Below are 13,286 nucleotides of genomic sequence, written 5' to 3'. Positions count from 1 at the left end.
GGCAGTGAGGCTGATGGGGACGGCCCCTCCCTGGAAAGGGGGGGCTGCCGGGGGAGGGGCCGGGGCGGGGCCGGTGGGAGCCCAGGCAGGAGCGGAGCGGTGGCCGGGCTGCGGCTGCCCCTCGGGAGAAGGTGAGCGGGGCCGGGCGCCCCTCGGACCGCGAACGTCGGAGGCGGGGGTGGCCCGGGGGAGGTGGGGGCCGCCTGTGCCGAGGCCGGGGGCGGGGGGGGAGCTGGGGGCTCACAGGGGGGCTGGGAGCACGTGCGCGTGGGGGGGGTGCTCACCGGGCCCCGTGGCAGGGCTGCGCAGTCGCCCGGCGGGTCCCGGGGAAAGCCCCGAGGAGGACGGCGGGGTCCGTGTCGCACGCACGGAGCAGCGGCGGGGCCGCGCCGTGCCGGGGCGGCGGCGGCGGGCGCTGCCCGAAGCTGGAGCCGGGCGGGGGGGGGCCGCGCCGTGCCGGGGCGGCGGCGGCGGGCGCTGCCCGAAGCTGGAGCCGGGCGGGGGGGGGCCGCGCCGTGCCGGGGCGGCGGCGGCGGGCGCTGCCCGAAGCTGGAGCCGGGCGGGGGGGGGGCCGCGCCGTGCCGGGGCGGCGGCGGCGGGCGCTGCCCGAAGCTGGAGCCGGGCGGGGGGGGGGCCGCGCCGTGCCGGGGCGGCGGCGGCGGGCGCTGCCCGAAGCTGGAGCCGGGCGGGGGGGCGCCGCGCCGTGCCGGGGCGGCGGCGGCGGGCGCTGCCCGAAGCTGGAGCCGGGCGGGGGGGGGCCGCGCCGTGCCGGGGCGGCGGCGGCGGGCGCTGCCCGAAGCTGGAGCCGGGCGGGGGGGGGCCGCGCCGTGCCGGGGCGGCGGCGGCGGGCGCTGCCCGAAGCTGGAGCCGGGCGAGGGGGGGGCTGTGCCGGGGCGGCGGCGGCGGGCGCTGCCCGAAGCTGGAGCCGGGCGGGGGGGGGGGCCGCACGGACCGGCGCTGGGGGCTCGGCGGGGACTGCGGCTGCGCCGGCGTGGGGGTGGGCGGAAACGGAAGCGGCGTCCCCTCGGGGTCAGGCAGCAGGGCAGGCTGCCTCCCGGGGCATGCCGGGAGCTGTAGTTTTCGCGGACTCGGCGGCCGGGCAGCAGCGCGGCTCTCGGGCGCGGCGTAGTCCTCGCTGCCGCCGCGGCCCCCGGAGTCCGACTAGGTCAGACTCGGGAGCGTTGCCGGTTTCGCGTGGTTTTCCGCGGGCTTCCCGCCGCGCCCGCTCCCCGACCAGCCGTGCGGACGCGCCTCCCGGGCGCATGCGCCGTCCTGCGCGTGGGGCAGCCCGGCGTTCGGTCGCCGGCTCCGGCCCCTCCGGCGCATGCGCGGTGTCCGGGAGCAGCGTGGCGGCGGCGGGCGAGCGCCGAGACCGCGGGTGAGGCGAGCGATCCCCCCCGGCGGGGGGCCGGGGCGGTGGCGGTGGCGGGGGGGTGCCTCCCGCCCGCCGGCCGCCCGGGGCTGGCGGGACGGGAAGCTGCGAAGCGGCCGCTGCGGCAGGCTCCCGGTCCGCCGGAGGCGAGCCGGGCCAGGGCAGCGCCGGGCAGTTCCCCGAGAGCCGATAGAAGGGAAGAGGGGACGGAGGCGGGCACCCCCCAGGCGCGGCCAGCGGGCGCCTCCCCGAGTTGCCGGAGCTCCCCCGGCGCCTTCCCCCGGCGCCTTCCCCCGGCCCCGCTCGGCCCGTGCGGCTGCCCCCAGCTCCAGCCCCTCCCATGAAGCCTGTGCTGTAGCCGCAGGCAGCCCCCGAGCCCTGTCGTGAGGGCAGCAAGCTGGCCCTCCGATGTTCTCGAGTGTCCCTGAACGTGGGTGCCGTTAGCAGCGGCGCGGGGAACGAGCGGCGTCTGCGGAAGCCCCTGCAGAAGGAGGGGCTCCGGCCAGGGTCGAGCTACGGTAATAACGGTCACTGCTGCCTCTTTCCCTCTCCCAGAGGCCACGCTGTGAGTGCGGTTGTCCGCTCGTCCCCGGGGATGCCGTTGACTGCAGCAGCCTCAGGCTCGCGTGGGCTGTCTCTGCCTGGCCTCCCTCTCCTCGCGGCGCGGGAGCACAGAGGGACAGGCGGAGCGCTTGCTGGCTGTGGACGGGAGCTGCTGAAGCTGGAGAGGCCACAGAAAGGTAGACAAGAAGAAACGGAAGGCCGGCCGGCAGCTGCCTCCTGCTGCAGGCAAGAGAGAGCCTGCCTCTCTGGGTGTGGGAGGATCCCTCCTCGTAGTCCACAGCAGGTCAGACCGCCAGGGTCTGTATGCACGACCAGCAGCGCGGTACGGCCACGTAGTGAGCGAGCGAGCGAGGCTACGTGTCTAGGGGGCCTCATCTCGTAAGAGCTGCGAGGCGCTCGCGTGTTCCGTTATGTGGAGGACAGCCAAGCGACTGGAGTTACAGGAGAGAAGGAGAAGGAAGATTCTGAGCTGGCAAGGTCTCCTGGCAGCTCCAAGAGCGAGAGCTGTGGTGAGTCCTGGGCCCTCGGGGCCCTGTCGCTCCTCTTGTGCGTCCCAGACCCTCCCTCCCCCTCTCCTGGCCCCCTAGCTTTCTCGTGCTGCTGTGACGTTTGGGGTTTTTTTTGTTTTGTTTTGTTTTTTATTTTTATTTTGCTTCCCTGTACCTCTCCTCTTCTGTCTATTCTCTTGTCCTGCTCCCTCTTCCTCTCCCCCTTTCTCTCTCTCTTTCATTCGACTGCCCCCCTTTCTTTTTCTCTCTGCGTTCTTGTCCTGCTCCCTCTCCCCCCCCGCCCCCAGCCCCCCGTCTTTGTCCTGCAGTCAGTCGCTGTTTTTTCCTTTTCCATCTCCTTGTTCTGACCTGCATCTGCCTCTTCCCCCGCCTCCCAATTTCTCTACCCTGTTCCCTGGCGTTCTTCTCCTCTCTGCGCCTGTATGTGCTGCTCTGTGTCCCTGCCTTCCTATCTCTCTTCTTCCTACTTTCTGTTTCTCTCTCTATCCCTTTGTCTTGCTCGCTGTTGCTGTTTATTTTTGTCATTCTGGATCTCACTGTCCCCGTCCTCCTTCCTGTTCATCTCTTACTCTCTGTGACCCTTTGTGCTGCTTCCTGTCCCTTTTTTATTCACCCTCCCTCTCTCTGCAGGGCTCCTGATACCTCTCTTTCTAAATTCCCCAACCCCCTGTGCTTCTCACGGTCTCTGTCTCTGTCAGTGTCTCTCTCTCTCTCGTTGTCATCGTTCTTGTCTGTCGCTCTGTCTTGCTTCCTGTCCCGTCGTTTCTCGCTGTATCCCTTTGTCCCGCTCCCTGCTCGTATTCGTATTCCTCTCTGTCCTGAGGACCGTCCCAGTTTTTGATCTCCGTCCTGCCGCTGTCCTCATTTTTCCTTCTCTGCCATGTTCCCTGTCCCTCTTTCTGTCACTTTTCCTCTGTCCCTGCTGCTTATTTCTCCATCTCTGTCCAGACCCCTGTCCCGTCCCTTCCCCCCCCGCCCCGCCTTGCTGTCCCTCTGCCTTGCTTTGTTGCGCTACCTTTTCTGTCTGTCTTTCTCTGCCCCGTTCCCTCTCCCGCCCTTTCTAACTGTGTCTCCCGTCCAGCTAGCTGTCGCTGCTTTCTTTTTTCTGTTCCTCAGTATTTTTTTCTTTTTTCCATATCTCTCTCCCACTGCCCATCGCAGTTGGTTTTTTCCCCCTCCGATGCTGGCCTGCTCTTTGTCCCTTTTGTCTGTCTCCTCTCTGTCCTTCTGTCATGCTCCCTGTGTCTATTTAATCCCTTCATCTCTGTCCTGCAGCCCGTCGCTAATTTTTGTTCCTCTTCCGTCCCTTTGTCCTGCTCCCCGTCCTTGTCTCTCTTTCCCTTGGTTCTGCCTCCCGTCCTTTTTTCCTTTCTTGCTCCATCTCTCTGTCCTGCTCCCTATCCCTCCCGCGCTCTCTCTGTTTCTGTGTCCTTCCCCTTGCCTTTCCCCACGGTCTCTGTCTTGTTGTTCCCTCTTTGGTTTTCTTGTTTTCCGGGTGGCTGGGCCCGGCTACCCGCGGGGGTGCTTCGGCTGGGAGGTTTGGGGTGGGGGGCCTGGCCGTGCCGGTGATGGCGGGGAAATAAAGCCTGAAACGGCAATCGAGAAGCGATGCCCTGCCTGTGCTGGGGCTGCCCTGCAGAGGCGTGGGGCCGGGCCCTCTGCAGGTCCCGAGCACTCCCCGAAACTGCGTGTGGGGCCCCGGGGGTGCAGGCCTGTGGGGTGGCTACGCTCGGCGTCGCCCGTGGGCACTGCAGGGTCAGAAGTGGAGAACAAGTTTTCTGTTCCTGGGGCTTGACAACAGGCTCGCGTGGCTGATTTGGGGGCTCGGAAACAGACCGAGCTGCGCGGCTTTGGGCCCAGAAACAGAAGTCCGGCCCTGCGTGTTTGGGCCTTGAGAACAGGCTCAGCAGCCGGGTTTTTTTGGCTCCCAGATGGGCCCCGAGTCAGCTGGTGTGGGGGCCAAAAGCGGGAGCCGGCTTGGCTGGTTTTGCAGGTGGGTGGGAGGGTGTTGGGGGCTGCGGGGGGAAGCGGGGGGCGGGCAGGGTGCGTGGTCCCTCCCCGTAGATGGGGGTCTGGTTGTGTCGGACGCCGAAGTTCGGGAGGCCGGCACGCAGCAGGCCGAGCTCAACATCTGCGATGGTCTGTGGGGGGGAAAGGCGCTTTTCAGACCCCACGTGCCCTCTTTGAGTCCAGCTCTTCTTTCTGCGGTGCTCGGAATAGTTATTAAGTAATTAATCGCCCAAACTTAACGAATATTTACTTGGCGTGTAACTCTGATGTTTAATCCTAATGCTCCAGTTCTGACAGCAGTTGATATGCAACCTTATGGAAAGCCCAGACCGTTGCACGTAGCTGGAGCTTGTAAGGAGAAGCAGCTGAAATCAGCCGGAGCTTCAGTGCGGAGCTGGGGCTTCAACGAGCCAGAACTGTAGCAAGCGGGAGCTGGAACGAGGCGGGGTGTCCGCTGTCTGGAGCGTGCATTAGCCAGAGGCAAAAGTACCTGCGGCTGTAACGAGCAGGGGGCGCGATTAGCTGGAGCGTCTTTTCGCTGGAGCATCCGTCGGCCGGCCTGCGCTCCCAGCACGGCGGAAGAGCGGCCGGGCGCAGGCAGGGCTGTCCGCAGCAAGCAGCTCCGAGCAGCAGGGAGGTGAGTTGTCCTTCTGCCAGCGGGGAGCCCGGCCTCTTCCCTCGGGCATGCAATCCACGCCACGCTCCTCTCTCTGCGTGGAGTGTCTCTCCCGGTCCGTTCCCGCGGGCAGAAGCGAGGTGGGGGTCCCCCGGCTCACCTGGGGCAGCCCCCCCTCCCCGCGAGGGGGCACGGGCGAGGTGTCGTCGTCCCCTCGGTACCGGGCAAAGGGGAGAGAAACTGGCTGGCGGGAGCTCCTGGGGTGCAGAGCCCTTCCGGCAGAATCCTCCCCTGTCTTTTCACCGTTGGCTGGGTGTGACAAGCAGGTTCATTTCTTTGTCTCCTCTTCTCCCAGCGTCACCTTCCGCGTCACACGAAGAAAATCCTGCGTGGTTAATTCCGCTTGCTGCTCAGGTAATCGCACGTATCGGGCTGCGGGAGCGGAGAGAAACACTTGCGAGTTCGAGGGCGCTACAGATGCTCCACGTTAAACCCACAGAGAAGGCAAATTTGCTGCTAGTGCCGAAAAGCTGATGGAAAAATCGCTGTTAACAGATCGTGCCCTGTTCCTGAACTGGTCTCTTGATGTGTTTTTGTTTCAGGTGAAAGAATGAAATTTCCTGTCTGGTAAGTTCAGAGCTGCCTGTTAGCTTCTTTAGGGGGTCGAGTGTTTCTCTTCTCTCTGTTCATACTGATTTTATGGGCAAGCTGGAAATAGCCTTTTACTTTTTTATGTATAACTGAATTCTTAGGAATATGTGGTGTCCCTGTAGTTCATTTTTGAGCACCTAGATGCCAGTAGAAATGTAATGAGTGAAACATGATGGGAACTGGTACTTGATTTTTATTTGTTTTGTTTTTTTTTTCCCTTCCCCATTAAGAGTGTTGATGGCATGTTGTCCCGTGGCACAATCCCCATTCCGTTCAGCGGAGTCTTCAGTCTAGGACTTTTAAGTGAAAAAGTTTGTCCTTCCAAAAAGGGACTAGTCATTCCTAGGACCGAGGCATAGACTTGCAAGGAGAGTCGCTTAAGTACGTGATCGGAATGAAGGCCAACTTTCAGTTGATGTTGCTGCTGTTGGTCTTTGCTTTCATTGATTTCTCCACCACTCCCTCGTGGTTGGGAGCTCTGAATCGTAATGTTTTTCAGTCTCTAACACATTTCCACCCCCACCCCTCAAAAAAAGGAGAGGCAGTGTCTAAAAGTTAATTAGTTTCCTCACAAATGCGTGAGTAAATAAAATGTGAGTTATGATGATTAAAACCATAGAAATGACACCAGTCTTGCAGATCTGGACTATTTCTGAACAGGCATTCATCACACGCAAAAGTCGTCAGGGTACGGATCACCTGCGCTTCATGCTCTGACAAGACAAAATGCTGAGGCAGGGATGAGCTCTGAAAGAAGAAGCGGGGGGGAGGAAAGAAGGATACAGGGTCACGGTTTTGTTTTGTTGTTGTTTGTTCTTCGAGAGTGCAATATTGACTGGTGCCAGCCTGCAGAGCTCTTCTGCTGCCTGACCTCTCCTTCTCTTTCATGGCTGTAATTGTCGTTTGGATAATTGTAGAAGAGCAAGTAAGTTATTTGCCTCTGTGAATGTGCTGGTAATACCAGGGAGGCAAATGCTTGAACCAGTAGTGAATAACTGGGCTACGAGTAGAATTTCTGAAGGAAGAACAGCAGCAGCAACAGGAAGCAAATAGCAAGTGACCAAAAACTTGCGTGTGTCAAACGCATCAAAGCTTTCTTGCCGAATGTTGTTTGGCAATATGTTCCAAATGGCTTTTTTTGGTAAACGTAAATTTTCAGGAAGTTCAGGGCTGTGTGTGGCAAGACGTGTCCCTCTGCGTACGCGTCCTGCTACGGAAATAGCATGGGTCAGTGGCAAGTCCAGCGGCAGGGCTGCTGTTCCCTGCTCTCGACGTTGCCGTAGTAGTGTTGCAGTATTTAGACCTTCACGGACGGGCTGGGGAATGGAAGGAGAATGCCCGTTTTCTGTAAGGGCTCAGAATGCCGACCCTTTTCTCTGCCTGCCGCTCCCCTGTGCGTGAGATGAAGCTGTTTTATTTTTCTCCCTTGTTCCTGGTCTAAATATTTCTGGAGCTGTTCCTGCTGTGGGTTTGCAATTGGTGTTACTGCGTGTTTGTAGCGTTCTGGCGATGGGTCGTTTCTACTGTGGCGAAGCGTCGAGATACGGTTTTCGGTTTAAAGCGTCAGAAACTACGTTCACCGGAACCGGTAACTCGCGGCGTAGGGGAAACCGATCTGGCGCGTGCAGCTGTGCTCGCAGGGGTGCTCGGTGGCTCCTCATCAAAACGGCAGGGTGCGTGCGTGGACATCCGTAGGGTTGCGCTCTGGGTCCGAGAGCGTTAACGTATTTTTGCTGTTGGAAGATGGAATGGAGCGTGTGCCTGTTAAATCTCAGGGCGGTCAAAAGCTAGGAGGGACCCTGAGCGGGTTTGGTGGCACAACTGCGGTTTTAAAAGATCTTGCCCGTTTGGAGCAACGGCCTGGAAATAATGATTCCTTTTTTGCAACGAGGCAGTTCACAAGGACAGATGTGTTGCTGTGCTCTTTAGCAAAAATACTCAACTTGGGACGTATAGGGTGATGAAGCCTCGGCTGTACTAAGGCTTGAGAAAATGTAGGTAGGTCTCCATGTGTGTCACCTGCGTGTATCTAGGAAAGTGAGTTCTAGTGAAAGTAAAGTTGCCAGTGAGTCAAAAAAGAAAGGAAAAAAAAAAAAAAAAGCACGGTTGTCTGAAAAATGCAAAAGCTCTAGTGGCCCGTGTCAACAACCGTACCGAAGATGACGCAAAAATAGTTTTTCCTCCGCTCAGTCGTACTGTCTTCACAAACCTTCACAAAAAAAAAAAAAAAGGCAGCTTTGGGTTCCTACCCAGCTTTGTGCTAATGTTTTTTTTTCTTCTCTCAGCTGGATGTCAGCTGGCACCGTTTTGCCGTGGTTGCCCTTTCTTCTGCCGTGACGGTACGAGACAGACGGAAAGATTCCGTAGTGGCCTGCAAGTACAAGGTACGCCTACGATGTGTGTCTGCGTTTTTGCAAAGGTACTTGCGGTACGGACTTTAACGTTGAGAGTGTGCCAGCTCTCCTTCTACTTTTTTTTACATGAAATATTTTAACAGAAATACTAAAAATAAGTTCTGTTCTGGAGCATGTTACACCTATACAAAGTTTACTTCCCTCAGTTTATTTTCTCTTCCTGAAAGCATAATCTTCTGTTTCTGTGTGCTTGCTAGTAAATGATACTGTGAAGCTAATTTTGTACTAAAAGAGGGAAGAAACTGTTCGTAAGAGTTCAGCTGTTCAGAAGAAACAGACTTTGTTTTCATGATAAAACCTTTATGCTTTTACAGTCAATGATTTTTTTTTTTTTTTTTAAATATCTTATAGTAGTACTCAAAAACGTTACGGAGATAATTAGCATCTGTACTAAAAGCAGTCAAGGTCAAAGAAGGGACGCGGGCAAAACAGGACAAATGGGCGTCGCATCTGTGTGTTTTCCAGGCTTTCCCAGGAAGCATTAGCAGCCTTGTAACTAGTGACAGTGAGGCCTGAGGTGGTTTTGATGAGTTACTGCTTCAGTAATGTATTTTTTCCTTTAACCTACAGTGTGTAATTTTGACTTCAGTTGGAAAGAGATTTTCCAAAATGGAAGTCTTTCTCTCTCAAAGAAATTTTGTTTTATGAACTTCCCATCAGAGTGGATCTTCAGAGGTGATCGACTTGACAGTAGAAGTCATCAGTAACAAGACTTTTCACTCTCTTTAAAAAAAGAGGGGGAAAAAAAAAAAAGTCAATTTCCTTCCAAAGACCCAAGCACAGCCCATCTTCCTAAAGTTGATGGCATCGCTGGTCTTTGGTTTCTCAGTTGTAGCAGTCGAGATAACATGAAAACGTGTTGCTCTGCATGCTTCAGTACTGCCAAAAGCATTAGGAAACCCACCAGTCCTTTTTGGTAGTCTGAGGTATTGCAGCAGTGGGGATTTTACAAATTGACTTGCATTGTTTAAACTGTAACTGCCAAATAGCTGTAGTATATGATTTGTTAGGTGTATGTAAGCAGTTAGGTATTTGTCTAAACGTTTAAAAAGAGAGGCAACTGAATGTTATGGGTTTTTTTTTTTCCTGATGTTTTGACGGAGTGCTCTGAAGTACTTTCTTTCTGTCTGGCTTTCAATGGTGCGTGTCCCTGGCAGTTCAGTAGCACCTCTCTTGGGCAGCTCAGCTGGCCAGGTGTCCCTCCGCGTTATGCAACACGCACAAAAACCCCTAGTCCCATTAAAACTGTGTACTTTGGAGAGAGAGAATTTAATGGTATGAATTCAGAGCTGTGCAAGTTAAGGTAATGGAAAAGGAAAATCAAATACTTATACTATAAAAGTATTTTTATTGGATGTATATAAACATGGGCACACCTTTTTAGTGTAAAGTGAATGATTGAGATTTATTCTTTATTTTTCATTTTGCTCTTTGAAGTTTTCCACTTCGCTTTCAGCTTTATTCACCAAACGAGCAAGATGCAAAGCAGCAGCAGCAGCAGCGCAAGGGCTGTAGCTGTTGCGGTGGATCCATAAGCGTAGATTCTGATTGTGTACGACCTCGTCCCGCAGCCTCCCAGGGTTATCTCCCTGCAGCAGTGCCGTAAGGAAGGGAGGAGACGTTTTCCAACACTGGCGAGAGCGTTTACTTGTATGCTAAGAAGGTGTTCAAAATGGTATCGATTAGCCTAAGTGCTGATTTTAAGTGTTCCAATCGCTCTTAACTTGTAAAGGAGGTGGTGTATTTCGAGCTGACCTGTTCACCTGGCATCCTCCTTTAGCTCAGCGACTCTTCTTGTGCACCCCCAGCCTCTGCTGGCAGGGCGGTATGAGAAGCTGGAAGGTCCCTGACTTAGTCTAAACGCTGCTTAGCAACAACTACAGCATCGGTGTGTTGTCAACATTGTTCTCATTCTAAATCCAAAATGGCCCTGTACCAGCTAGTCAGAAGAAAATGAACTTTATTCCAGCCGAAACCAGGACAACCCCAAACCCCCTGATTCTGGGTCTGCAACGGAAAAAACCAAACAAATTTGGGACTCCTGGGAAAGCCAAATCCGCCTGGATTGGTGCAGCTGGAAAGCAAAAAACCCACCCCATTTTCATGCACAAAACCGCAACCAAAAGATCACCCCTTTTTATGTTGTGGAAAAGCACTGAAACACACCCCAAACTGAGTATTTTGAAAAAGCAGAAAACTCCCCAGTTTGGGGAAGATTGGGGGTGAAGCACAGGCAGTTTGAGGGGTGTTGCCGGGGGTCCTCCCAGTGTGGATGATCTGGTGTGGATGCTCTGTTGCGGGTTATCCCAGGCGAGTTACCTGCTGTGGATCATCCTGGGTGGACTCCCTGGGGTAAGGTCATCCCCACCCGTGTCCCCCCCATGCACCTTTGTACCCTCACCTACCCTCTCCCCCGCTTGTGTTTCTCCCCCATATGCCCCCTGCTGCTCCAGCCCGCCCCCTTCACCCATGCGAGTTTTTAACCCACGCGAGTTGTTTCCCCCCGCGTCCCCTGCTCTCCTATCTCCTGCCCCCCCCGCTTCCTTTCCCTCCTCTATATTCCACCCCCCCCCCACCACCACCCGTCAGGCTCCAGACCCCTGGCATGCTGCCTGCACCCCATTCTCTGTCATTTTTTCTTCTTCTTTTCCTTGCAAGTTGTTGTTGTTGTTGTTGTTGTTTCTTTTTAATGATTGGACTGTTTTCGTTTCAAGCCACGAGTTTTCTCACTTTCGCCCTTCCGCTTGTCTCCCCGTCCCACTGGGGGCGGTGGAGCGAGTGAGCGGTCGCGTGGGGCTTTGTTGCTGGCTGGCGTTAAACCACGACACGAGGTGAGTTGCAAGCCCTGCCTGGCTAATGCTGGAGGCTCTCTATGTTCGTCCTGCCATCTTGACGGGCCGTCCTTGTTCTTCATTGCCGCTTTATAGCGAGCGCCTCTCGCTCTGTAAGCGGCAGTACTGGGGCCGTGCAGGTACTGCGTGTTGCAGGCAGCAAAGGGCAATTGCGTCGCTTGCTGGCGGGAGCGGCAAGGAGTGCGGAGCCACGCTCCTGTAGGGAGCAAAGATGGAACCTCGAGGGCTCTACGGTCATCTGCTGAGGACTACTAATATCCCGACAGGCCTCTTTGCTATCCCTGCTTCACGGCTGATTCCTTTGCACGCCGGAGGGCGGGGCGGTAAGTAAGTAACACCGTGCAGCGTCTCTTCGATAAGAGACAAGCCCCGCACAAGAAGCCTTGCGTGTGCGCAGGATTGGGAGAGCAGAGTTCTGACGGCACGGAGGTGAGGAAAGGTGCGCCCACCCCAACTGAGCCCCAGGGTCGCCAGGGTATCGCTCGCTTGCAGGTGGGCCGCTGGCATCTGGTGCGCTGGGACGCGGCGTTTCCTGCTGAACAGAGCTGCCCCTCTGGCACAGAGCAGCTTTGGGTCTCTTGTGGCCTGCCTTCAGGCTGTCAGCTGAACCAGGCGTTATTTTTTGTTTTTAAAATCTGTCGCCAGCATACTGGCTGCTGTCACTCCCGCAACCCTGATGCCACATGCAGAGGGATACAGCGGTCCCTGGGGGCTTGGTCCAGGGGACCACCCCCCGCTCCCCCCTGCCGTTTGCAGGCTCCCTGTGCTGCTTCTCCTCTCTAGATAATGGGGTGGGGGGGCAGGGGCAGAAGCGACCACCCGACTTGTCTGTTCTTTGCACTTGACTGCTGTAAACGCTCCAGGCACTCGGGTGCTTTTTGGAACGGAGGCGCTGAAGATGACTGCCCGGGCTGCGAGTGGGGAAAGGGCAGGGCAACGTAAGCCCTGTGCCCCCAGTAAGTAGTTGCCGCCTGTGTCTGGTCTCTCCTGGGCTGAGCTGTCAGTCATCCCTCGTGCAGCCGATACTCCGAAGAGGATCGTTGTGGGGATGCTGCTGCCCGGCGACCAAAATGGGGTACTACAGCTCGGAGGCTGCAAAGGCGCGGTGGTGCCCCTGTAACGGCACCCGTGGTCCAACGGTAACGGCAGTGCGGCACGGGGGGAGAGTGCCGCCGCGCTCGTTGCTTCCTCCCGGTAAGGAAACGCCGGTGCCGCCCCACGTGCGCGGTGTGGGCGGGCGCTCAGCGGGCAAAGCGCGGAACAGCAGCGCCGGCGCCGCACAGGTGCGCAGCAGCGCCGCCGCCTCGGGTGCTGCCGCCTTGTGGGCAAAGTGTGGTACTGCGGCCCGGCGTTCGCGCGCCGGCCCTGACCCCTCCGGCGCGCCGTCCGGGAGCACCGTGGCGGCGCGCAGGGCGCGGGTCTCGGCGGCAGCGGGCGAGCGCCGGGACCGCGGGTGAGGCGAGCGACCCGCTCCGGCGGGGGCGGTGGCGAGGGGTGCCTCCTGGCCGGCCGGGGCTGGCGGGACGGGAAGCTGCGAAGCGGCCGCCGCGGCGGCAGGCTCCCGGTCCGCCGGAGGCGAGCCGGGCCAGGGCAGCGCCGGTCAGTTTCCCGAGAGCCGATAGAAGGGAAGAGGGGGCGGAGGCGGGCACCCCCCAGGCGCGGCCAGCGGGCGCCTCCCCGAGTCGCCGGAGCTCCGACACGGCGTCGCGGCAACCGCGCATGCGCGGGGGCGCTCCTGGCGTTGCCCAGCAGCCGGAGCGCGTTACGGCAGCCCGGCAACCGCGCATGCGCGTTGCGCCTTTTACGGCGCTCGCCGCTGTTGCCTGGCAACCAGAGCGCGACACGACGCCTCGGCCACCGCACATGCGCGGCTGCGCGGTTTACGGCGCTCCTGCCGTTCCCAACAACCGGAGCGCGTTACGGCAGCTCGGCAACCGCGCATGCGCGTTGCGCCTTTTACGGCGCTCGCCGCTGTTGCCTGGCAACCAGAGCGCGACGCGACGCCTCGGCCACCGCGCATGCGCGGCTGCGCGGTTTACGGCGCTCCTGCCGTTGCCCAGCAACCGGAGCGCGTTACGGCAGCTCGGCAACCGCGCATGCGCGGTGCGCCTTTTACGGCGCTCGCCGCTGTTGCCTGGCAACCAGAGCGCGACATGACGCCTCGGCCACCGCGCATGCGCGGCTGCGCGGTTTACGGCGCTCCTGCCGTTGCCTAGCAGCCGGAGCGCGTTACGGCAGCTCGGCAACCGCGCATGCGCGGTGCGCCTTTTACGGCGCTCGCCGCTGTTGCCTGGCAAC

General features: G+C 58.4%; 1 long non-coding RNA gene across 1 annotated transcript; it reads left to right on the top strand.

Moving 5' to 3' along the window:
- The first annotated feature begins 2,106 nt into the window (after positions 1-2,106).
- On the top strand, positions 2,107-11,382 carry LOC142028060 (uncharacterized). Its single transcript, XR_012649374.1, has 3 exons — positions 2,107-2,445; positions 8,008-8,106; positions 9,593-11,382. It is a non-coding gene; the product is annotated as an uncharacterized LOC142028060 (long non-coding RNA).
- Positions 11,383-13,286: the final 1,904 nt, after the last annotated feature.

Source organism: Buteo buteo, unplaced genomic scaffold, assembly GCF_964188355.1.
Source record: "Buteo buteo unplaced genomic scaffold, bButBut1.hap1.1 HAP1_SCAFFOLD_131, whole genome shotgun sequence".
NCBI lineage: Eukaryota > Metazoa > Chordata > Aves > Accipitriformes > Accipitridae > Buteo > Buteo buteo.
This window is presented reverse-complemented; position numbering and strand designations above follow the sequence as displayed.